Below are 24,523 nucleotides of genomic sequence, written 5' to 3'. Positions count from 1 at the left end.
ATGCCCAAAGAGCCAGCAGGGAAAACTATGCCTTGTTTTAAAGCTCTTTGGGAACCGCTTGCGTAGCCCCACACACCTGGGGGCTGCAGGCTTTCCTGCTGCCTTCAGCCTCAAAACCACCCTTTCCCACTTGGCGCCGCCCCAGGCACAAAACTGGCCCTATGTCTGGAGACTGGTCCCACGCCCAAAGAGCCAGCAGGGAAAACTATGCCTTCTTCTAAAGCTCTTTGGGAACCGCTTGCGTAGCCCCACACACCTGGGGGCTGCAGGCTTTCCTGCTGCCTTCAGCCTCAAAACCACCCTTTCCCACTTGGCGCCGTGCCAGGAACGAAAATGGCCATATATCTGGAGACTGGTGCCACGCCCAAAGAGCCAGCAGGGAAAACTATGCCTTGTTTTAAAGCTCTTTGGGAACCGCTTGCGTGGCCCCACACACCTGGGGGCTGCAGGCTTTCCTGCTGCCTTCAGCCTCAAAATCACCCTTTCCCACTTGGCGCCGCGCCAGGCATGAAAATGGCCATATGTCTGGAGACAGGTCCCATGCCCAAAGAGCCAGCAGGGAAAAATATGCCTTGTTCTAAAGCTCTTTGGGAACCGCTTGCGTAGACCCACACACCTGGGGGCTGCAGGCTTTCCTGCTGCCTTCAGCCTCAAAACCACCCTTTCCCACTTGGCGCCACGCCAGGCACAAAAATGGCCATATGTCTGGAGACTGGTCCCACGCCAAAAAAGCCAGCAGGGAAAACTATGCGTTGTTCGAAACCTCTTTGGGAACCGCTTGCGTAGCCCCACAGACCTGCGGGCTGCAGGCTTTCCTGCTGCCTTCACCCTCAAAACCACCCTTTCCCACTTGGCACCACGCCAGGCACAAAAATGGCCCTATGTCTGGAGACTGGTCCCACGCCCAAAGAGCCAGCAGGGAAAACTATGCGTTGTTCTAAAGCTCTTTGGGAACCGTTTGCGTAGCCCCACAGACCTGGGGGCTGCAGGCTTTCCTGCTGCCTTCAGCCTCAAAACCACCCTTTCCCACTTGGCACCGCGCCAGGAACAAAAATGGCCATATGTCTGCAGACTGGTCCCATGCCCAAAGAGCCAGCAGGGAAAACTATGCCTTGTTCTAAAGCTCTTTGGGAACCGCTTGCGTAGCCCCACACACCTGGGGGCTGCAGGCATTCCTACTGCCTTCAGCCTCAAAACCACCCTTTCCCACTTGTCACCACGCCAGGCACAAAAATGGCCCTATGTCTGGAGATTGGTCCCACGCCCAAAGAACCAGGAGGGAAAACTATGCCTTGGTCTAAAGCTCTTTGGGAACCGCTTGCGTAGCCCCACACACCTGGGGGCTGCAGGCGTTCCTGCTGCCTTCAGCCTCAAAACCACCCTTTCCCACTTGGCACCACGCCAGGCACAAAAATGGCCCTATGTCTGGAGATTGGTCCCACGCCCAAAGAGCCAGGAGGGAAAATTATGCCTTCTTCTAAAGCTCTTTGGGAACCGCTTGCGTAGCCCCACACACCTGGGGACTGCAGGCTTTCCTGCTGCCTTCAGCCTCAAAACCACCCTTTCCCACTTGGCGCCGCGCCAGGAACAAAAATGGCCATATGTCTGCAGACTGGTCCCACGCTCAAAGAGCCAGCAGGGAAAACTATGCCTTCTTCTAAAGCTCTTTGGGAACCGCTTGCGTAGCCCCACACACCTGCGGGCTGCAGGCTTTCCTGCTGCCTTCAGCCTCAAAACCACCCTTTCCCACTTGGCGCCGCGCCAGGCACAAAAATGGCCATATGTCTGGAGATTGGTCCCATGCCCAAAGAGCCAGCAGGGAAAACTATGCCTTGTTCTAAAGCTCTTTGGGAACCGCTTGCGTAGCCCCACACACCTGGGGGCTGCAGGCTTTCCTGATGCCTTCAGCCTCAAAACCACCCTTTCCCACTTGGCGCCGCGCCAGGCACAAAAATGGCCATATGGCTGGAGATTGGTCCCACGCCCAAAGAGCCAGCAGGGAAAACTATGCCTTGTTCTAAAGCTCTTTGGCAACCGCTTGCGTAGCCCCACACACCTGGGGGCTGCAGTCTTTCCTGGGGCCTTCAGCCTCAAAACCACCCTTTCCCACTTGGCGCCACGCCAGGCACAAAAATGGCCATATGTCTGGAGATTGGTCCCACGCCCAAAGAGCCAGCAGGGAAAATTATGCCTTCTTCTAAAGCTCTTTGGGAACCGCTTGCGTAGCCCCACACACCTGGGGACTGCAGGCTTTCCTGCTGCCTTCAGCCTCAAAACCACCCTTTCCCACTTGGCGCCGCGCCAGGAACAAAAATGGCCATATGTCTGCAGACTGGTCCCACGCTCAAAGAGCCAGCAGGGAAAACTATGCCTTCTTCTAAAGCTCTTTGGGAACCGCTTGCGTAGCCCCACACACCTGGGGGCTGCAGGCTTTCCTGCTGCCTTCAGCCTCAAAACCACCCTTTCCCACTTGGTGCCGCGCCAGGAACAAAAATGGCCATATGTCTGGAGATTGGTCCCATGCCCAAAGAGCCAGCAGGGAAAACTATGCCTTGGTCTAAAGCTCTTTGACAACCGCTTGCGTAGCCCCACACACCTGGGGGCTGCAGGCTTTCCTGCTGCCTTCAGCCTCAAAACCACCCTTTACCACTTGGCGCCACGCCAGGCACAAAACTGGCCATATGGCTGGAGATTGGTCCCACGCCCAAAGAGCCAGCAGGGAAAACTGTGCCTTGGTCTAAAGCTCTTTGGCAACCGCTTGCGTAGCCCCACACACCTGGGGGCTGCAGGCTTTCCTGCTGCCTTCAGCCTCAAAACCACCCTTTCCCACTTGGCACCACGCCAGGCACAAAACTGGCCATATGTCTGGAGATTGGTCCCACGCCCAAAGAGCCAGCAGGGAAAACTATGCCTTGTTCTAAAGCTCTTTGGGAAACGTTTGCGTAGCCCCACAGACCTGCGGGCTGCAGGCTTTCCTGCTGCCTTCAGCCTCAAAACCACCCTTTCCCACTTGGCACCGCGCCAGGCACAAAAATGGCCATATGTCTGCAGACTGGTCGCATGCCCAAAGAGCCAGCAGGGAAAAATATGCCTTGTTCTAAAGCTCTTTGGGAACCGCTTGCGTAGCCCCACACACCTGGGGGCTGCAGGCTTTCCTGCTGCCTTCAGCCTCAAAACCACCCTTTCCCACTTGGTGCCGCGCCAGGAACAAAAATGGCCATATGTCTGGAGATTGGTCCCATGCCCAAAGAGCCAGCAGGGAAAACTATGCCTTGTTCTAAAGCTCTTTGGGAACCGCTTGCGTAGCCCCACACACCTGGGGGCTGCAGGCATTCCTGCTGCCTTCAGCCTCAAAACCACCCTTTCCCACTTGGCATCGCGCCAGGCACAAAAATGGCCATATGTCTGGAGATTGGTCCCACGCCCAAAGAGCCAGCAGGGAAAACTATGCCTTGGTCTAAAGCTCTTTGACAACCGCTTGCGTAGCCCCACACACCTGGGGGCTGCAGGCTTTCCTGCTGCCTTCAGCCTCAAAACCACCCTTTCCCACTTGGCGCCGCGCCAGGCACAAAACTGGCCATATGGCTGGAGATTGGTCCCACGCCCAAAGAGCCAGCAGGGAAAACTGTGCCTTGGTCTAAAGCTCTTTGGCAACCGCTTGCGTAGCCCCACACACCTGGGGGCTGCAGTCTTTCCTGCTGCCTTCAGCCTCAAAACCACCCTTTCCCACTTGGCGCCACGCCAGGCACAAAAATGGCCATATGTCTGGAGATTGGTCCCACGCCCAAAGAGCCAGCAGGGAAAACTATGCCTTCTTCTAAAGCTCTTTGGGAACCGCTTGCGTAGCCCCACACACCTGGGGGCTGCAGGCTTTCCTGCTGCCTTCAGCCTCAAAACCACCCTTTCCCACTTGGTGCCGCGCCAGGAACAAAAATGGCCATATGTCTGGAGATTGGTCCCATGCCCAAAGAGCCAGCAGGGAAAACTATGCCTTGTTCTAAAGCTCTTTGGGAACCGCTTGCGTAGCCCCACACACCTGGGGGCTGCAGGCATTCCTGCTGCCTTCAGCCTCAAAACCACCCTTTCCCACTTGGCACCGCGCCAGGCACAAAAATGGCCATATGTCTGGAGATTGGTCCCATGCCCAAAGAGCCAGCAGGGAAAACTATGCCTTGTTTTAAAGCTCTTTGGGAACCGCTTGCGTAGCCCCACACACCTGGGGGCTGCAGGCTTTCCTGCTGCCTTCAGCCTCAAAACCACCCTTTCCCACTTGGCGCCGCCCCAGGCACAAAAATGGCCCTATGTCTGGAGACTGGTCCCACGCCCAAAGAGCCAGCAGGGAAAACTATGCCTTCTTCTAAAGCTCTTTGGGAACCGCTTGCGTAGCCCCACACACCTGGGGGCTGCAGGCTTTCCTGCTGCCTTCAGCCTCAAAACCACCCTTTCCCACTTGGCGCCGTGCCAGGAACGAAAATGGCCATATATCTGGAGACTGGTGCCACGCCCAAAGAGCCAGCAGGGAAAACTATGCCTTGTTTTAAAGCTCTTTGGGAACCGCTTGCGTGGCCCCACACACCTGGGGGCTGCAGGCTTTCCTGCTGCCTTCAGCCTCAAAATCACCCTTTCCCACTTGGCGCCGCGCCAGGCATGAAAATGGCCATATGTCTGGAGACAGGTCCCATGCCCAAAGAGCCAGCAGGGAAAAATATGCCTTGTTCTAAAGCTCTTTGGGAACCGCTTGCGTAGACCCACACACCTGGGGGCTGCAGGCTTTCCTGCTGCCTTCAGCCTCAAAACCACCCTTTCCCACTTGGCGCCACGCCAGGCACAAAAATGGCCATATGTCTGGAGACTGGTCCCACGCCAAAAAAGCCAGCAGGGAAAACTATGCGTTGTTCGAAACCTCTTTGGGAACCGCTTGCGTAGCCCCACACACCTGCGGGCTGCAGGCTTTCCTGCTGCCTTCACCCTCAAAACCACCCTTTCCCACTTGGCACCACGCCAGGCACAAAAATGGCCCTATGTCTGGAGACTGGTCCCACGCCCAAAGAGCCAGCAGGGAAAACTATGCCTTCTTCTAAAGCTCTTTGGGAACCGCTTGCGTAGCCCCACACACCTGGGGGCTGCAGTCTTTCCTGCTGCCTTCAGCCTCAAAACCACCCTTTCCCACTTGGCACCACGCCAGGCACAAAAATGGCCATATGTCTGGAGATTGGTCCCATGCCCAAAGAGCCAGCAGGGAAAACTATGCCTTGTTTTAAAGCTCTTTGGGAACCGCTTGCGTAGCCCCACACACCTGGGGGCTGCAGGCTTTCCTGCTGCCTTCAGCCTCAAAACCACCCTTTCCCACTTGGCGCCGCCCCAGGCACAAAACTGGCCCTATGTCTGGAGACTGGTCCCACGCCCAAAGAGCCAGCAGGGAAAACTATGCCTTCTTCTAAAGCTCTTTGGGAACCGCTTGCGTAGCCCCACACACCTGGGGGCTGCAGGCTTTCCTGCTGCCTTCAGCCTCAAAACCACCCTTTCCCACTTGGCGCCGTGCCAGGAACGAAAATGGCCATATATCTGGAGACTGGTGCCACGCCCAAAGAGCCAGCAGGGAAAACTATGCCTTGTTTTAAAGCTCTTTGGGAACCGCTTGCGTGGCCCCACACACCTGGGGGCTGCAGGCTTTCCTGCTGCCTTCAGCCTCAAAATCACCCTTTCCCACTTGGCGCCGCGCCAGGCATGAAAATGGCCATATGTCTGGAGACAGGTCCCATGCCCAAAGAGCCAGCAGGGAAAAATATGCCTTGTTCTAAAGCTCTTTGGGAACCGCTTGCGTAGACCCACACACCTGGGGGCTGCAGGCTTTCCTGCTGCCTTCAGCCTCAAAACCACCCTTTCCCACTTGGCGCCACGCCAGGCACAAAAATGGCCATATGTCTGGAGACTGGTCCCACGCCAAAAAAGCCAGCAGGGAAAACTATGCGTTGTTCGAAACCTCTTTGGGAACCGCTTGCGTAGCCCCACAGACCTGCGGGCTGCAGGCTTTCCTGCTGCCTTCACCCTCAAAACCACCCTTTCCCACTTGGCACCACGCCAGGCACAAAAATGGCCCTATGTCTGGAGACTGGTCCCACGCCCAAAGAGCCAGCAGGGAAAACTATGCGTTGTTCTAAAGCTCTTTGGGAACCGTTTGCGTAGCCCCACAGACCTGGGGGCTGCAGGCTTTCCTGCTGCCTTCAGCCTCAAAACCACCCTTTCCCACTTGGCACCGCGCCAGGAACAAAAATGGCCATATGTCTGCAGACTGGTCCCATGCCCAAAGAGCCAGCAGGGAAAACTATGCCTTGTTCTAAAGCTCTTTGGGAACCGCTTGCGTAGCCCCACACACCTGGGGGCTGCAGGCATTCCTACTGCCTTCAGCCTCAAAACCACCCTTTCCCACTTGTCACCACGCCAGGCACAAAAATGGCCCTATGTCTGGAGATTGGTCCCACGCCCAAAGAACCAGGAGGGAAAACTATGCCTTGGTCTAAAGCTCTTTGGGAACCGCTTGCGTAGCCCCACACACCTGGGGGCTGCAGGCGTTCCTGCTGCCTTCAGCCTCAAAACCACCCTTTCCCACTTGGCACCACGCCAGGCACAAAAATGGCCCTATGTCTGGAGATTGGTCCCACGCCCAAAGAGCCAGCAGGGAAAATTATGCCTTCTTCTAAAGCTCTTTGGGAACCGCTTGCGTAGCCCCACACACCTGGGGACTGCAGGCTTTCCTGCTGCCTTCAGCCTCAAAACCACCCTTTCCCACTTGGCGCCGCGCCAGGAACAAAAATGGCCATATGTCTGCAGACTGGTCCCACGCTCAAAGAGCCAGCAGGGAAAACTATGCCTTCTTCTAAAGCTCTTTGGGAACCGCTTGCGTAGCCCCACACACCTGCGGGCTGCAGGCTTTCCTGCTGCCTTCAGCCTCAAAACCACCCTTTCCCACTTGGCGCCGCGCCAGGCACAAAAATGGCCATATGTCTGGAGATTGGTCCCATGCCCAAAGAGCCAGCAGGGAAAACTATGCCTTGTTCTAAAGCTCTTTGGGAACCGCTTGCGTAGCCCCACACACCTGGGGGCTGCAGGCTTTCCTGCTGCCTTCAGCCTCAAAACCACCCTTTCCCACTTGGCGCCGCGCCAGGCACAAAAATGGCCATATGGCTGGAGATTGGTCCCACGCCCAAAGAGCCAGCAGGGAAAACTATGCCTTGTTCTAAAGCTCTTTGGCAACCGCTTGCGTAGCCCCACACACCTGGGGGCTGCAGTCTTTCCTGGGGCCTTCAGCCTCAAAACCACCCTTTCCCACTTGGCGCCACGCCAGGCACAAAAATGGCCATATGTCTGGAGATTGGTCCCACGCCCAAAGAGCCAGCAGGGAAAATTATGCCTTCTTCTAAAGCTCTTTGGGAACCGCTTGCGTAGCCCCACACACCTGGGGACTGCAGGCTTTCCTGCTGCCTTCAGCCTCAAAACCACCCTTTCCCACTTGGCGCCGCGCCAGGAACAAAAATGGCCATATGTCTGCAGACTGGTCCCACGCTCAAAGAGCCAGCAGGGAAAACTATGCCTTCTTCTAAAGCTCTTTGGGAACCGCTTGCGTAGCCCCACACACCTGGGGGCTGCAGGCTTTCCTGCTGCCTTCACCCTCAAAACCACCCTTTCCCACTTGGTGCCGCGCCAGGAACAAAAATGGCCATATGTCTGGAGATTGGTCCCATGCCCAAAGAGCCAGCAGGGAAAACTATGCCTTGGTCTAAAGCTCTTTGACAACCGCTTGCGTAGCCCCACACACCTGGGGGCTGCAGGCTTTCCTGCTGCCTTCAGCCTCAAAACCACCCTTTACCACTTGGCGCCACGCCAGGCACAAAACTGGCCATATGGCTGGAGATTGGTCCCACGCCCAAAGAGCCAGCAGGGAAAACTGTGCCTTGGTCTAAAGCTCTTTGGCAACCGCTTGCGTAGCCCCACACACCTGGGGGCTGCAGGCTTTCCTGCTGCCTTCAGCCTCAAAACCACCCTTTCCCACTTGGCACCACGCCAGGCACAAAACTGGCCATATGTCTGGAGATTGGTCCCACGCCCAAAGAGCCAGCAGGGAAAACTATGCCTTGTTCTAAAGCTCTTTGGGAAACGTTTGCGTAGCCCCACAGACCTGCGGGCTGCAGGCTTTCCTGCTGCCTTCAGCCTCAAAACCACCCTTTCCCACTTGGCACCGCGCCAGGCACAAAAATGGCCATATGTCTGCAGACTGGTCGCATGCCCAAAGAGCCAGCAGGGAAAAATATGCCTTGTTCTAAAGCTCTTTGGGAACCGCTTGCGTAGCCCCACACACCTGGGGGCTGCAGGCTTTCCTGCTGCCTTCAGCCTCAAAACCACCCTTTCCCACTTGGCGCCGCGCCAGGCACAAAAATGGCCATATGGCTGGAGATTGGTCCCACGCCCAAAGAGCCAGCAGGGAAAACTATGCCTTGTTCTAAAGCTCTTTGGGAACCGCTTGCGTAGCCCCACACACCTGGGGGCTGCAGTCTTTCCTGGGGCCTTCAGCCTCAAAACCACCCTTTCCCACTTGGCGCCACGCCAGGCACAAAAGTGGCCATATGTCTGGAGATTGGTCCCACGCCCAAAGAGCCAGCAGGGAAAATTATGCCTTCTTCTAAAGCTCTTTGGGAACTGCTTGCGTAGCCCCACACACCTGGGGACTGCAGGCTTTCCTGCTGCCTTCAGCCTCAAAACCACCCTTTCCCACTTGGCGCCGCGCCAGGAACAAAAATGGCCATATGTCTGCAGACTGGTCCCACGCTCAAAGAGCCAGCAGGGAAAACTATGCCTTCTTCTAAAGCTCTTTGGGAACCGCTTGCGTAGCCCCACACACCTGGGGGCTGCAGGCTTTCCTGCTGCCTTCACCCTCAAAACCACCCTTTCCCACTTGGTGCCGCGCCAGGAACAAAAATGGCCATATGTCTGGAGATTGGTCCCATGCCCAAAGAGCCAGCAGGGAAAAATATGCCTTGTTCTAAAGCTCTTTGGGAACCGCTTGCGTAGCCCCACAGACCTGGGGGCTGCAGGCATTCCTGCTGCCTTCAGCCTCAAAACCACCCTTTCCCACTTGGCACCGCGCCAGGCACAAAAATGGCCATATGTCTGGAGATTGGTCCCACGCCCAAAGAGCCAGCAGGGAAAACTATGCCTTGGTCTAAAGCTCTTTGACAACCGCTTGCGTAGCCCCACACACCTGGGGGCTGCAGGCTTTCCTGCTGCCTTCAGCCTCAAAACCACCCTTTACCACTTGGCACCACGCCAGGCACAAAACTGGCCATATGTCTGGAGACTGGTCCCACGCCCAAAGAGCCAGCAGGGAAAACTGTGCCTTGGTTTAAAGCTCTTTGGCAACCGCTTGCGTAGCCCCACACACCTGGGGGCTGCAGTCTTTCCTGCTGCCTTCAGCCTCAAAACCACCCTTTCCCACTTGGCGCCACGCCAGGCACAAAAATGGCCATATGTCTGGAGATTGGTCCCACGCCCAAAGAGCCAGCAGGGAAAACTATGCCTTGTTCTAAAGCTCTTTGGGAACCGCTTGCGTAGCCCCACACACCTGGGGGCTGCAGGCTTTCCTGCTGCCTTCAGCCTCAAAACCACCCTTTCCCACTTGGCGCCACGCCAGGCACAAAAATGGCCATATGTCTGGAGATTGGTCCCACGCCCAAAGAGCCAGCAGGGAAAAATATGCCTTGTTCTAAAGCTCTTTGGGAACCGCTTGCGTAGCCCCACAGACCTGCGGGCTGCAGGAATTCCTACTGCCTTCAGCCTCAAAACCACCCTTTCCCACTTGGCACCACGCCAGGCACAAAAATGGCCATATGTCTGGAGATTGGTCCCACGCCCAAAGAGCCAGCAGGGAAAACTATGCCTTCTTCTAAAGCTCTTTGGGAACCGCTTGCGTAGCCCCACACACCTGGGGGCTGCAGGCTTTCCTGCTGCCTTCAGCCTCAAAACCACCCTTTCCCACTTGGCACCACGCCAGGCACAAAAATGGCCATATGTCTGGAGATTGGTCCCATGCCCAAAGAGCCAGCAGGGAAAACTATGCCTTCTTCTAAAGCTCTTTGGGAACCGCTTGCGTAGCCCCACACACCTGGGGGCTGCAGGCTTTCCTGCTGCCTTCAGCCTCAAAACCACCCTTTCCCACTTGGTGCCGCGCCAGGAACAAAAATGGCCATATGTCTGGAGATTGGTCCCATGCCCAAAGAGCCAGCAGGGAAAAATATGCCTTGTTCTAAAGCTCTTTGGGAACCGCTTGCATAGCCCCAGAGACCTGGGGGCTGCAGGCATTCCTGCTGCCTTCAGCCTCAAAAACACACTTTCCCACTTGGCACCGCGCCAGGCACAAAACTGGCCATATGGCTGGAGATTGGTCCCACGCCCAAAGAGCCAGCAGGGAAAACTATGCCTTGTTCTAAAGCTCTTTGGGAACCGCTTGCGTAGCTCCACACCTGGGGGCTGCAGGCTTTCCTGCTGCCTTCAGCCTCAAAACCACCCTTTCCTACTTGGCGCCGTGCCAGGCACAAAACTGGCCATATGGCTGGAGATTGGTCCCACGCCCAAAGAGCCAGCAGGGAAAACTGTGCCTTGGTCTAAAGCTCTTTGGCAACCGCTTGCGTAGCCCCACACACCTGGGGGCTGCAGGCTTTCCTGCTGCCTTCAGCCTCAAAACCACCCTTTCCCACTTGGCACCACGCCAGGCACAAAACTGGCCCTATGTCTGGAGATTGGTCCCACGCCCAAAGAGCCAGCAGGGAAAACTATGCCTTGTTCTAAAGCTCTTTGGGAACCGCTTGCGTAGCCCCACAGACCTGCGGGCTGCAGGCTTTCCTGCTGCCTTCAGCCTCAAAACCACCCTTTCCCACTTGGCACCACGCCAGGCACAAAAATGGCCATATGTCTGGAGATTGGTCCCACGCCCAAAGAGCCAGCAGGGAAAACTATGCCTTCTTCTAAAGCTCTTTGGGAACCGCTTGCGTAGCCCCACACACCTGGGGGCTGCAGGCTTTCCTGCTGCCTTCAGCCTCAAAACCACCCTTTCCCACTTGGCGCCGCGCCAGGCACAAAAATGGCCATATGTCTGGAGACTGGTCCCACGCCCAAAGAGCCAGCAGGGAAAACTATGCCTTCTTCTAAAGCTCTTTGGGAACCGCTTGCGTAGCCCCACACACCTGGGGGCTGCAGGCTTTCCTGCTGCCTTCAGCCTCAAAACCACCCTTCCCCACTTGGTGCCGCGCCAGGAACAAAAATGGCCATATGTCTGGAGATTGGTCCCATGCCCAAACAGCCAGCAGGGAAAAATATGTCTTATTCTAAAGCACTTTGGGAACCGCTTGCGTAGCCCCACAGACCTGGGGGCTGCAGGCATTCCTGCTGCCTTCAGCCTCAAAACCACCCTTTCCCACTTGGCACCACGCCAGGCACAAAAATGGCCATATGTCTGGAGATTGGTCCCACGCCCAAAGAGCCAGCAGGGAAAACTATGCCTTCTTCTAAAGCTCTTTGGGAACCGCTTGCGTAGCCCCACACACCTGGGGGCTGCAGGCTTTCCTGCTGCCTTCAGCCTCAAAACCACCCTTTCCCACTTGGCACCGCGCCAGGCACAAAAATGGCCATATGGCTGGAGACTGGTCCCACGCCCAAAGAGCCAGCAGGGAAAACTATGCCTTCTTCTAAAGCTCTTTGGGAACCGCTTGCGTAGCCCCACACACCTGGGGGCTGCAGGCTTTCCTGCTGCCTTCAGCCTCAAAACCACCCTTTCCCACTTGGCACCGCGCCAGGCACAAAAATGGCCATATGGCTGGAGACTGGTCCCACGCCCAAAGAGCCAGCAGGGAAAACTATGCCTTCTTCTAAAGCTCTTTGGGAACCGCTTACGTAGCCCCACAGACCTGGGGGCTGCAGGCATTCCTGCTGCCTTCAGCCTCAAAACCACCCTTTCCCTCTTGGTGCCGCGCCAGGCACAAAAATGGCCATATGTCTGGAGATTGGTCCCACGCCCAAAGAGCCAGCAGGGAAAACTATGCCTTCTTCTAAAGCTCTTTGGGAAACGTTTGCGTAGCCCCACAGACCTGCGGGCTGCAGGCTTTCCTGCTGCCTTCAGCCTCAAAACCACCCTTTCCCACTTGGCACCGCGCCAGGAACAAAAATGGCCATATGTCTGCAGACTGGTCGCATGCCCAAAGAGCCAGCAGGGAAAAATATGCCTTCTTCTAAAGCTCTTTGGGAACCGCTTGCGTAGCCCCACACACCTGGGGGCTGCAGGCTTTCCTGCTGCCTTCAGCCTCAAAACCACCCTTTCCCACTTGGCGCCGCGCCAGGCACAAAAATGGCCATATGGCTGGAGATTGGTCCCACGCCCAAAGAGCCAGCAGGGAAAACTATGCCTTGTTCTAAAGCTCTTTGGCAACCGCTTGCGTAGCCCCACACACCTGGGGGCTGCAGTCTTTCCTGGGGCCTTCAGCCTCAAAAACACCCTTTCCCACTTGGCGCCACGCCAGGCACAAAAATGGCCATAAGTCTGCAGATTGGTCCCACGCCCAAAGAGCCAGCAGGGAAAACTATGCCTTCTTCTAAAGCTCTTTGGGAACCGCTTGCGTAGCCCCACACACCTGGGGACTGCAGGCTTTCCTGCTGCCTTCAGCCTCAAAACCACCCTTTCCCACTTGGCGCCGCGCCAGGAACAAAAATGGCCATATGTCTGCAGACTGGTCCCACGCTCAAAGAGCCAGCAGGGAAAACTATGCCTTCTTCTAAAGCTCTTTGGGAACCGCTTGCGTAGCCCCACACACCTGGGGGCTGCAGGCTTTCCTGCTGCCTTCACCCTCAAAACCACCCTTTCCCACTTGGTGCCGCGCCAGGAACAAAAATGGCCATATGTCTGGAGATTGGTCCCATGCCCAAAGAGCCAGCAGGGAAAAATATGCCTTGTTCTAAAGCTCTTTGGGAACCGCTTGCGTAGCCCCACAGACCTGGGGGCTGCAGGCATTCCTGCTGCCTTCAGCCTCAAAACCACCCTTTCCCACTTGGCACCGCGCCAGGCACAAAAATGGCCATATGTCTGGAGATTGGTCCCACGCCCAAAGAGCCAGCAGGGAAAACTATGCCTTGGTCTAAAGCTCTTTGACAACCGCTTGCGTAGCCCCACACACCTGGGGGCTGCAGGCTTTCCTGCTGCCTTCAGCCTCAAAACCACCCTTTACCACTTGGCACCACGCCAGGCACAAAACTGGCCATATGTCTGGAGACTGGTCCCACGCCCAAAGAGCCAGCAGGGAAAACTGTGCCTTGGTCTAAAGCTCTTTGGCAACCGCTTGCGTAGCCCCACACACCTGGGGGCTGCAGTCTTTCCTGCTGCCTTCAGCCTCAAAACCACCCTTTCCCACTTGGCGCCACGCCAGGCACAAAAATGGCCATATGTCTGGAGATTGGTCCCACGCCCAAAGAGCCAGCAGGGAAAACTATGCCTTGTTCTAAAGCTCTTTGGGAACCGCTTGCGTAGCCCCACACACCTGGGGGCTGCAGGCTTTCCTGCTGCCTTCAGCCTCAAAACCACCCTTTCCCACTTGGCGCCTCGCCAGGAACAAAAATGGCCATATGTCTGGAGATTGGTCCCACGCCCAAAGAGCCAGCAGGGAAAAATATGCCTTGTTCTAAAGCTCTTTGGGAACCGCTTGCGTAGCCCCACAGACCTGCGGGCTGCAGGAATTCCTACTGCCTTCAGCCTCAAAACCACCCTTTCCCACTTGGCACCACGCCAGGCACAAAAATGGCCATATGTCTGGAGATTGGTCCCACGCCCAAAGAGCCAGCAGGGAAAACTATGCCTTCTTCTAAAGCTCTTTGGGAACCGCTTGCGTAGCCCCACACACCTGGGGGCTGCAGGCTTTCCTGCTGCCTTCAGCCTCAAAACCACCCTTTCCCACTTGGCACCACGCCAGGCACAAAAATGGCCATATGTCTGGAGATTGGTCCCATGCCCAAAGAGCCAGCAGGGAAAACTATGCCTTCTTCTAAAGCTCTTTGGGAACCGCTTGCGTAGCCCCACACACCTGGGGGCTGCAGGCTTTCCTGCTGCCTTCAGCCTCAAAACCACCCTTTCCCACTTGGTGCCGCGCCAGGAACAAAAATGGCCATATGTCTGGAGATTGGTCCCATGCCCAAAGAGCCAGCAGGGAAAAATATGCCTTGTTCTAAAGCTCTTTGGGAACCGCTTGCATAGCCCCAGAGACCTGCGGGCTGCAGGCTTTCCTGCTGCCTTCAGCCTCAAAACCACCCTTTCCCACTTGGCACCGCGCCAGGAACAAAAATGGCCATATGTCTGCAGACTGGTCGCATGCCCAAAGAGCCAGCAGGGAAAAATATGCCTTCTTCTAAAGCTCTTTGGGAACCGCTTGCGTAGCCCCACACACCTGGGGGCTGCAGGCTTTCCTGCTGCCTTCAGCCTCAAAACCACCCTTTCCCACTTGGCGCCGCGCCAGGCACAAAAATGGCCATATGGCTGGAGATTGGTCCCACGCCCAAAGAGCCAGCAGGGAAAACTATGCCTTCTTCTAAAGCTCTTTGGCAACCGCTTGCGTAGCCCCACACACCTGGGGGCTGCAGTCTTTCCTGGGGCCTTCAGCCTCAAAACCACCCTTTCCCACTTGGCGCCACGCCAGGCACAAAAATGGCCATATGTCTGGAGATTGGTCCCACGCCCAAAGAGCCAGCAGGGAAAATTATGCCTTCTTCTAAAGCTCTTTGGGAACCGCTTGCGTAGCCCCACACACCTGGGGACTGCAGGCTTTCCTGCTGCCTTCAGCCTCAAAACCACCCTTTCCCACTTGGCGCCGCGCCAGGAACAAAAATGGCCATATGTCTGGAGATTGGTCCCATGCCCAAAGAGCCAGCAGGGAAAAATATGCCTTGTTCTAAAGCTCTTTGGGAACCGCTTGCGTAGCCCCACAGACCTGGGGGCTGCAGGCATTCCTGCTGCCTTCAGCCTCAAAACCACCCTTTCCCACTTGGCACCGCGCCAGGCACAAAAATGGCCATATGTCTGGAGATTGGTCCCACGCCCAAAGAGCCAGCAGGGAAAACTATGCCTTGGTCTAAAGCTCTTTGACAACCGCTTGCGTAGCCCCACACACCTGGGGGCTGCAGGCTTTCCTGCTGCCTTCAGCCTCAAAACCACCCTTTACCACTTGGCACCACGCCAGGCACAAAACTGGCCATATGTCTGGAGACTGGTCCCACGCCCAAAGAGCCAGCAGGGAAAACTGTGCCTTGGTCTAAAGCTCTTTGGCAACCGCTTGCGTAGCCCCACACACCTGGGGGCTGCAGTCTTTCCTGCTGCCTTCAGCCTCAAAACCACCCTTTCCCACTTGGCCCCACGCCAGGCACAAAAATGGCCATATGTCTGGAGATTGGTCCCACGCCCAAAGAGCCAGCAGGGAAAACTATGCCTTGTTCTAAAGCTCTTTGGGAACCGCTTGCGTAGCCCCACACACCTGGGGGCTGCAGGCTTTCCTGCTGCCTTCAGCCTCAAAACCACCCTTTCCCACTTGGCGCCTCGCCAGGAACAAAAATGGCCATATGTCTGGAGATTGGTCCCACGCCCAAAGAGCCAGCAGGGAAAAATATGCATTGTTCTAAAGCTCTTTGGGAACCGCTTGCGTAGCCCCACAGACCTGCGGGCTGCAGGAATTCCTACTGCCTTCAGCCTCAAAACCACCCTTTCCCACTTGGCACCACGCCAGGCACAAAAATGGCCATATGTCTGGAGATTGGTCCCATGCCCAAAGAGCCAGCAGGGAAAACTATGCCTTCTTCTAAAGCTCTTTGGGAACCGCTTGCGTAGCCCCACACACCTGGGGGCTGCAGGCTTTCCTGCTGCCTTCAGCCTCAAAACCACCCTTTCCCACTTGGTGCCGCGCCAGGAACAAAAATGGCCATATGTCTGCAGACTGGTCCCATGCCCAAAGAGCCAGCAGGGAAAAATATGCCTTGTTCTAAAGCTCTTTGGGAACCGCTTGCATAGCCCCAGAGACCTGGGGGCTGCAGGCATTCCTGCTGCCTTCAGCCTCAAAAACACACTTTCCCACTTGGCACCGCGCCAGGCACAAAACTGGCCATATGGCTGGAGATTGGTCCCACGCCCAAAGAGCCAGCAGGGAAAACTATGCCTTGTTCTAAAGCTCTTTGGGAACCGCTTGCGTAGCTCCACACCTGGGGGCTGCAGGCTTTCCTGCTGCCTTGAGCCTCAAAACCACCCTTTCCTACTTGGCGCCGTGCCAGGCACAAAACTGGCCATATGGCTGGAGATTGGTCCCACGCCCAAAGAGCCAGCAGGGAAAACTGTGCCTTGGTCTAAAGCTCTTTGGCAACCGCTTGCGTAGCCCCACACACCTGGGGGCTGCAGGCTTTCCTGCTGCCTTCAGCCTCAAAACCACCCTTTCCCACTTGGCACCACGCCAGGCACAAAACTGGCCCTATGTCTGGAGATTGGTCGCACGCCCAAAGAGCCAGCAGGGAAAACTATGCCTTGTTCTAAAGCTCTTTGGGAACCGCTTGCGTAGCCCCACAGACCTGCGGGCTGCAGGCTTTCCTGCTGCCTTCAGCCTCAAAACCACCCTTTCCCACTTGGCACCACGCCAGGCACAAAAATGGCCATATGTCTGGAGATTGGTCCCATGCCCAAAGAGCCAGCAGGGAAAACTATGCCTTCTTCTAAAGCTCTTTGGGAACCGCTTGCGTAGCCCCACACACCTGGGGGCTGCAGGCTTTCCTGCTGCCTTCAGCCTCAAAACCACCCTTTCCCACTTGGCGCCGCGCCAGGCACAAAAATGGCCATATGTCTGGAGACTGGTCCCACGCCCAAAGAGCCAGCAGGGAAAACTATGCCTTCTTCTAAAGCTCTTTGGGAACCGCTTGCGTAGCCCCACACACCTGCGGGCTGCAGGCTTTCCTGCTGCCTTCAGCCTCAAAACCACCCTTCCCCACTTGGTGCCGCGCCAGGAACAAAAATGGCCATATGTCTGGAGATTGGTCCCATGCCCAAACAGCCAGCAGGGAAAAATATGTCTTATTCTAAAGCACTTTGGGAACCGCTTGCGTAGCCCCACAGACCTGGGGGCTGCAGGCATTCCTGCTGCCTTCAGCCTCAAAACCACCCTTTCCCACTTGGCGCCGCGCCAGGCACAAAAATGGCAATATGTCTGGAGATTGGTCCCACGCCCAAAGAGCCAGCAGGGAAAACTATGCCTTCTTCTAAAGCTCTTTGGGAACCGCTTGCGTAGCCCCACACACCTGGGGGCTGCAGGCTTTCCTGCTGCCTTCAGCCTCAAAACCACCCTTTCCCACTTGGCACCGCGCCAGGCACAAAAATGGCCATATGGCTGGAGACTGGTCCCACGCCCAAAGAGCCAGCAGGGAAAACTATGCCTTCTTCTAAAGCTCTTTGGGAACCGCTTACGTAGCCCCACAGACCTGGGGGCTGCAGGCATTCCTGCTGCCTTCAGCCTCAAAACCACCCTTTCCCTCTTGGTGCCGCGCCAGGCACAAAAATGGCCATATGTCTGGAGATTGGTCCCACGCCCAAAGAGCCAGCAGGGAAAACTATGCCTTCTTCTAAAGCTCTTTGGGAACCGCTTGCGTAGCTCCACACCTGGGGGCTGCAGGCTTTCCTGCTGCCTTCAGCCTCAAAACCACCCTTTCCCACTTGGCATCGCGCCAGGAACAAAAATGGCCATAAGTCTGGAGATTGGTCCCACGCCCAAAGAGCCAGCAGGGAAAACTATGCCTTGTTCTAAAGCTCTTTGGGAACCGCTTGCGTAGTCCCACAGACCTGGGGGCTGCAGGCATTCCTGCTGCCTTCAGCCTCAAAACCACCCTTTCCCACTTGGCACCACGCCAGGCACAAAAATGGCCATATGTCTGGAGATTGGTCCCACGCCCAAAGAGCCAGCAGGGAAAACTATGCCTTGTTCTAAAGCTCTTTGGGAACCGTTTGTGTAGCCCCACACACCTGGGGGCTGCAGGCTTTCCTGCTGCCTTCAGCCTCAAAACCACCCTTTCCCACTTGGCACCGCGCCAGGAACAAAAATGGCCATAAGTCTGGAGATTGGTCCCATGCCCAAAGAGCCAGCAGGGAAAAATATGCCTTGTTCTAAAGCTCTTTGGGAACCGCTTGCGTAGCCCCACACACCTGGGGGCTGCAGGCATTCCTGCTGCCTTCAGCCTCAAAACCACCCTTTCCCACTTGGCACCGCGCCAGGCACACAAATGGCCCTATGTCTGGAGATTGGTCCCACGCCCAAAGAGCCAGCAGGGAAAACTATGCCTTGTTCTAAAGCTCTTTGGGAACCGCTTGCGTAGCTCCACACCTGGGGGCTGCAGGCTTTCCTGCTGCCTTCAGCCTCAAAACCACCCTTTCCCACTTGGCGCCGCGCCAGGCACAAAAATGGCCATATGTCTGGAGATTGGTCCCATGCCCAAAGAGCCAGCAGGGAAAACTATGCCTTCTTCTAAAGCTCTTTGGGAACCGCTTGCGTAGCCCCACACACCTGGGGGCTGCAGGCTTTCCTGCTGCCTTCAGCCTCAAAACCACCCTTTCCCACTTGGCGCCGCGCCAGGCACAAAAATGGCCATATGGCTGGAGATTGGTCCCACGCCCAAAGAGCCAGCAGGGAAAACTATGCCTTGTTCTAAAGCTCTTTGGCAACCGCTTGCGTAGCCCCACACACCTGGGGGCTGCAGGCTTTCCTGCTGCCTTCAGGCTCAAAACCACCCTTTCCCACTTGGCGCCGCGCCAGGCACAAAAATGGCCATATGTCTGCAGACTGGTCCCACGCCCAAAGAGCCAGCAGGGAAAACTATGCCTTCTTCTAAAGCTCTTTGGGAACCGCTTGCGTAGCCCCACACACCTGCGGGCTGCAGTCTTTCCTGCTGCCTTCAGCCTCAAAACCACCCTTTCCCACTTGGTGCCGCGCCAGGAACAAAAATGGCCATATGTCTGGAGATTGGTCCCATGCCCAAAGAGCCAGCAGGGAAAAATATGCCTTGTTCTAAAGCTCTTTGGGAACCGCTTGCGTAGCCCCACAGACCTGGGGGCTGCAGGCTTTCCTGGCGCCTTCAGCCTCAAAACCACCCTTTCCCACTTGGCGCCGTGCCAGGCACAAAACTGGCCATATGGCTGGAGATTGGTCCCATGCCCAAAGAGCCAGCAGGGAAAAATATGCCTTGTTCTAAAGCTCTTTGGGAACCGCTTGCATAGCCCCACACACCTGGGGGCTGCAGGCATTCCTGCTGCCTTCAGCCTCAAAACCACCCTTTCCCACTTGGCACCGCGCCAGGCACAAAACTGGCCATATGGCTGGAGATTGGTCCCACGCCCAAAGAGCCAGCAGGGAAAACTATGCCTTGTTCTAAAGCTCTTTGGGAACCGCTTGCGTAGCTCCACACCTGGGGGCTGCAGGCTTTCCTGCTGCCTTCAGCCTCAAAACGACCCTTTCCTACTTGGCGCCGTGCCAGGCACAAAAATGGCCACATGGCTGGAGATTGGTCCCACGCCCAAAGAGCCAGCAGGGAAAACTGTGCCTTGGTCTAAAGCTCTTTGGCAACCGCTTGCGTAGCCCCACACACCTGGGGGCTGCAGGCTTTCCTGCTGCCTTCAGCCTCAAAACCACCCTTTCCCACTTGGCACCACGCCAGGCACAAAACTGGCCCTATGTCTGGAGATTGGTCCCACGCCCAAAGAGCCAGCAGGGAAAACTATGCCTTGTTCTAAAGCTCTTTGGGAACCGCTTGCGTAGCCCCACACACCTGCGGGCTGCAGGCTTTCCTGCTGCCTTCAGCCTCAAAACCACCCTTTCCCACTTGGCACCACGCCAGGCACAAAAATGGCCATATGTCTGGAGATTAGTCCCATGCCCAAAGAGCCAGCAGGGAAAACTATGCCTTCTTCTAAAGCTCTTTGGGAACCGCTTGCGTAGCCCCACACACCTGGGGGCTGCAGGCTTTCCTGCTGCCTTCAGCCTCAAAACCACCCTTTCCCACTTGGCGCCGCGCCAGGCACAAAAATGGCCATATGTCTGGAGACTGGTCCCACGCCCAAAGAGCCAGCAGGGAAAACTATGCCTTCTTCTAAAGCTCTTTGGGAACCGCTTGCGTAGCCCCACACCTGGGGGCTGCAGGCTTTCCTGCTGCCTTCAGCCTCAAAACCACCCTTTCCCACTTGGCACCGCGCCAGGCACAAAAATGGCCATAAGTCTGGAGATTGGTCCCACGCCCAAAGAGCCAGCAGGGAAAACTATGCCTTCTTCTAAAGCTCTTTGGGAACCGCTTGCGTAGCCCCACGGACCTGGGGGCTGCAGGCTTTCCTGCTGCCTTCAGCCTCAAAACCACCCTTTCCCACTTGGTGCCGCGCCAGGAACAAAAATGGCCATATGTCTGGAGATTGGTCCCACGCGCAAAGAGCCAGCAGGGAAAAATATGCCTTCTTCTAAAGCTCTTTGGGAACCGCTTACGTAGCCCCACACACCTGGGGGCTGCAGGCTTTCCTGGGGCCTTCAGCCTCAAAACCACCCTTTCCCACTTGGCGCCGCGCCAGGCACAAAAATGGCCATATGTCTGGAGATTGGTCCCACGCCCAAAGAGCCAGCAGGGAAAACTATGCCTTGTTCTAAAGCTCTTTGGGAACCGCTTGCGTAGCCCCACACCTGGGGGCTGCAGGCTTTCCTGCTGCCTTCAGCCTCAAAACCACCCTTTCCCACTTGGCACCGCGCCAGGAACAAAAATGGCCATAAGTCTGGAGATTGGTCCCACGCCCAAAGAGCCAGCAGGGAAAACTATGCCTTGTTCTAAAGCTCTTTGGGAAGCGCTTGCGTAGCTCCACACCTGGGGGCTGCAGGCTTTCCTGCTGCCTTCAGCCTCAAAACCACCCTTTCCCACTTGGCGCCGTGCCAGGCACAAAACTGGCCATATGTCTGGAGATTGGTCCCACGCCCAAAGAGCCAGCAGGGAAAACTATGCCTTCTTCTAAAGCTCTTTGGCAACCGCTTGCGTAGCCCCACAGACCTGCGGGCTGCAGGCTTTCCTGCTGCCTTCAGCCTCAAAACCACCCTTTCCCACTTGGCGCCACGCCAGGCACAAAAATGGCCATATGTCTGGAGATTGGTCCCACGCCCAAAGAGCCAGCAGGGAAAATTATGCCTTCTTCTAAAGCTCTTTGGGAACCGCTTGCGTAGCCCCACACACCTGGGGGCTGCAGGCTTTCCTGCTGCCTTCAGCCTCAAAACCACCCTTTCCCACTTGGCGCCGCGCCAGGAACAAAAATGGCCATATGTCTGGAGACTGGTCCCATGCCCAAAGAGCCAGCAGGGAATACTATGCCTTCTTCTAAAGCTCTTTGGGAACCGCTTGCGTGGCCCCACACACCTGGGGGCTGCAGGCTTTCCTGCTGCCTTCAGCCTCAAAACCACCCTTTCCCACTTGGCGCTGCGCCAGGCACGTAAATGGCCATATGTCTGGAGACAGGTCCCATGCCCAAAGAGCCAGCAGGGAAAAATATGCCTTCTTCTAAAGCTCTTTGGGAACCGCTTGCGTAGCCCCACACACCTGGGGGCTGCAGGCTTTCCTCCTGCCTTCAGCCTCAAAACCACCCTTTCCCACTTGGCAACACGCCAGGCACAAAAATGGCCACATGTCTGGAGACTGGTCCCACGCCCAAAGAGCCAGCAAGTAAAACTATGCCTTGTTCTAAAGCTCTTTGGGAACAGCTTGCGTAGCCCCACACACCTGGGGGCTGCAGGCTTTCCTGCTGCCCTCAGCCTCAAAACCACCCTTTCCCACTTGGCACCGCGTCAGGAACAAAAATGGCCATATGGCTGGAGATTGGTCCCACGCGCAAAGAGCCAGCAGGGAAAAATATGCCTTGGTCTAAAGCACTTTGGGAACCGCTTGCGTAGCCCCACAGACCTGGGGGCTGCAGGCATTCCTGCTGCCTTCAGCCTCAAAACCACCCTTTCCCACTTGGCGCCGCGCCAGGCACAAAACTGGCCATATGTCTGGAGATTGGTCCCACGCCCAAAGAGCCAGCAGGGAAAACTATGCCTTCTTCTAAAGCTCTTTGGCAACCGCTTGCGTAGCCCCACACACCTGGGGGCTGCAGGCATTCCTGCTGCCTTCAGCCTCAAAACCACCCTTTCCCACTTGGCACCGCGCCAGGCACAAAAATGGCCATATGTCTGGAGATTGGTCCCACGCTCAAAGAGCCAGGAGGGAAAACTATGCCTTCTTCTAAAGCTCTTTGGGAACCGCTTGCGTAGCTCCACACCTGGGGGCTGCAGGCTTTCCTGCTGCCTTCAGCCTCAAAACCACCCTTTCCCACTTGGCGCCACGCCAGGCACAAAAATGGCCATATGTCTGGAGATTGGTCCCATGCCCAAAGAGCCAGCAGGGAAAACTATGCCTTCTTCTAAAGCTCTTTGGGAACCGTTTGCGTAGCCCCACAGACCTGGGGGCTGCAGGCTTTCCTGGGGCCTTCAGCCTCAAAACCACCCTTTCCCACTTGGCACCGCGCCAGGCACAAAAATGGCCATATGTCTGGAGATTGGTCCCACGCCCAAAGAGCCAGCAGGGAAAACTATGCCTTCTTCTAAAGCTCTTTGGGAACCGCTTGCGTAGCTCCACACCTGGGGGCTGCAGGCTTTCCTGCTGCCTTCAGCCTCAAAACCACCCTTTCCCACTTGGCGCCACGCCAGGCACAAAAATGGCCATATGTCTGGAGATTGGTCCCATGCCCAAAGAGCCAGCAGGGAAAACTATGCCTTCTTCTAAAGCTCTTTGGGAACCGTTTGCGTAGCCCCACAGACCTGGGGGCTGCAGGCTTTCCTGGGGCCTTCAGCCTCAAAACCACCCTTTCCCCCTTGGCGCCGTGCCAGGCACAAAACTGGCCATATGGCTGGAGATTGGTCCCACGCCCAAAGAGCCAGCAGGGAAAACTATGCCTCCTTCTAAAGCTCTTTGGGAACAGCTTGCGTAGCCCCACACACCGGGGGCTGCAGGCTTTCCTGCTGCCTTCAGCCTCAAAACCACCCTTTCCCACTTGGCACCGCGCCAGGCACAAAAATGGCCATATGTCTGGAGATTGGTCCCACGCCCAAAGAGCCAGCAGGGAAAACTATGCCTTGTTCTAAAGCTCTTTGGGAACCTCTTGCGTAGCTCCACACCTGGGGGCTGCAGGCTTTCCTGCTGCCTTCAGCCTCAAAACCACCCTTTCCCACTTGGCACCACGCCAGGCACAAAAATGGCCCTATGTCTGGAGATTGGTCCCACGCCCAAAGAGCCAGCAGGGAAAACTATGCCTTCTTCGAAAGCTCTTTGGGAACCGCTTGCGTAGCCCCACAGACCTGCGGGCTGCAGGCTTTCCTGCTGCCTTCAGCCTCAAAACTACCCTTTCCCACTTGGCACCACGCCAGGCACAAAAATGGCCATATGTCTGGAGACTGGTCCCACGCCCAAAGAGCCAGCAGGGAAAACTATGCCTTGTTCTAAAGCTCTTTGGGAACCGCTTGCGTAGCCCCACACACCTGCGGGCTGCAGGCTTTCCTGCTGCCTTCAGCCTCAAAACCACCCTTTCCCACTTGGCACCGCGCCAGGCACAAAAATGGCCATATGTCTGGAGATTGGTCCCATGCCCAAAGAGCCAGCAGGGAAAAATATGCCTTGTTCTAAAGCTCTTTGGGAACCGCTTGCGTAGCCCCACACACCTGGGGGCTGCAGGCATTCCTGCTGCCTTCAGCCTCAAAACCACCCTTTCCCACTTGGCACCACGCCAGGCACAAAAATGGCCCTATGTCTGGAGATTGGTCCCACGCCCAAAGAGCCAGCAGGGAAAACTATGCCTTCTTCTAAAGCTCTTTGGGAACCGCTTGCGTAGCTCCACACCTGGGGGCTGCAGGCTTTCCTGCTGCCTTCAGCCTCAAAACCACCCTTTCCCACTTGGCGCCGCGCCAGGCACAAAAATGGCCATATGTCTGGAGATTGGTCCCATGCCCAAAGAGCCAGCAGGGAAAACTATGCCTTGTTGTAAAGCTCTTTGGGAACCGCTTGCGTAGCCCCACACACCTGGGGGCTGCAGGCTTTCCTGCTGCCTTCAGCCTCAAAACCACCCTTTCCCACTTGGCGCCGTGCCAGGCACAAAAATGGCCATATGGCTGGAGATTGGTCCCACGCCCAAAGAGCCAGCAGGGAAAACTATGCCTTGTTCTAAAGCTCTTTGGGAACCGCTTGCGTAGCCCCACACACCTGGGGGCTGCAGTCTTTCCTGGGGCCTTCAGCCTCAAAACCACCCTTTCCCACTTGGCGCCACGCCAGGCACAAAAATGGCCATATGTCTGGAGATTGGTCCCACGCCCAAAGAGCCAGCAGGGAAAATTATGCCTTCTTCTAAAGCTCTTTGGGAACCGCTTGCGTAGCC

Source organism: Larus michahellis, unplaced genomic scaffold (genome assembly GCF_964199755.1).
Source record: "Larus michahellis unplaced genomic scaffold, bLarMic1.1 SCAFFOLD_69, whole genome shotgun sequence".
NCBI classification, from domain to species: Eukaryota; Metazoa; Chordata; class Aves; order Charadriiformes; family Laridae; genus Larus; species Larus michahellis.
The sequence above is the reverse complement of the archived record's forward strand: the minus strand, read 5'-3'. Positions refer to the sequence as shown.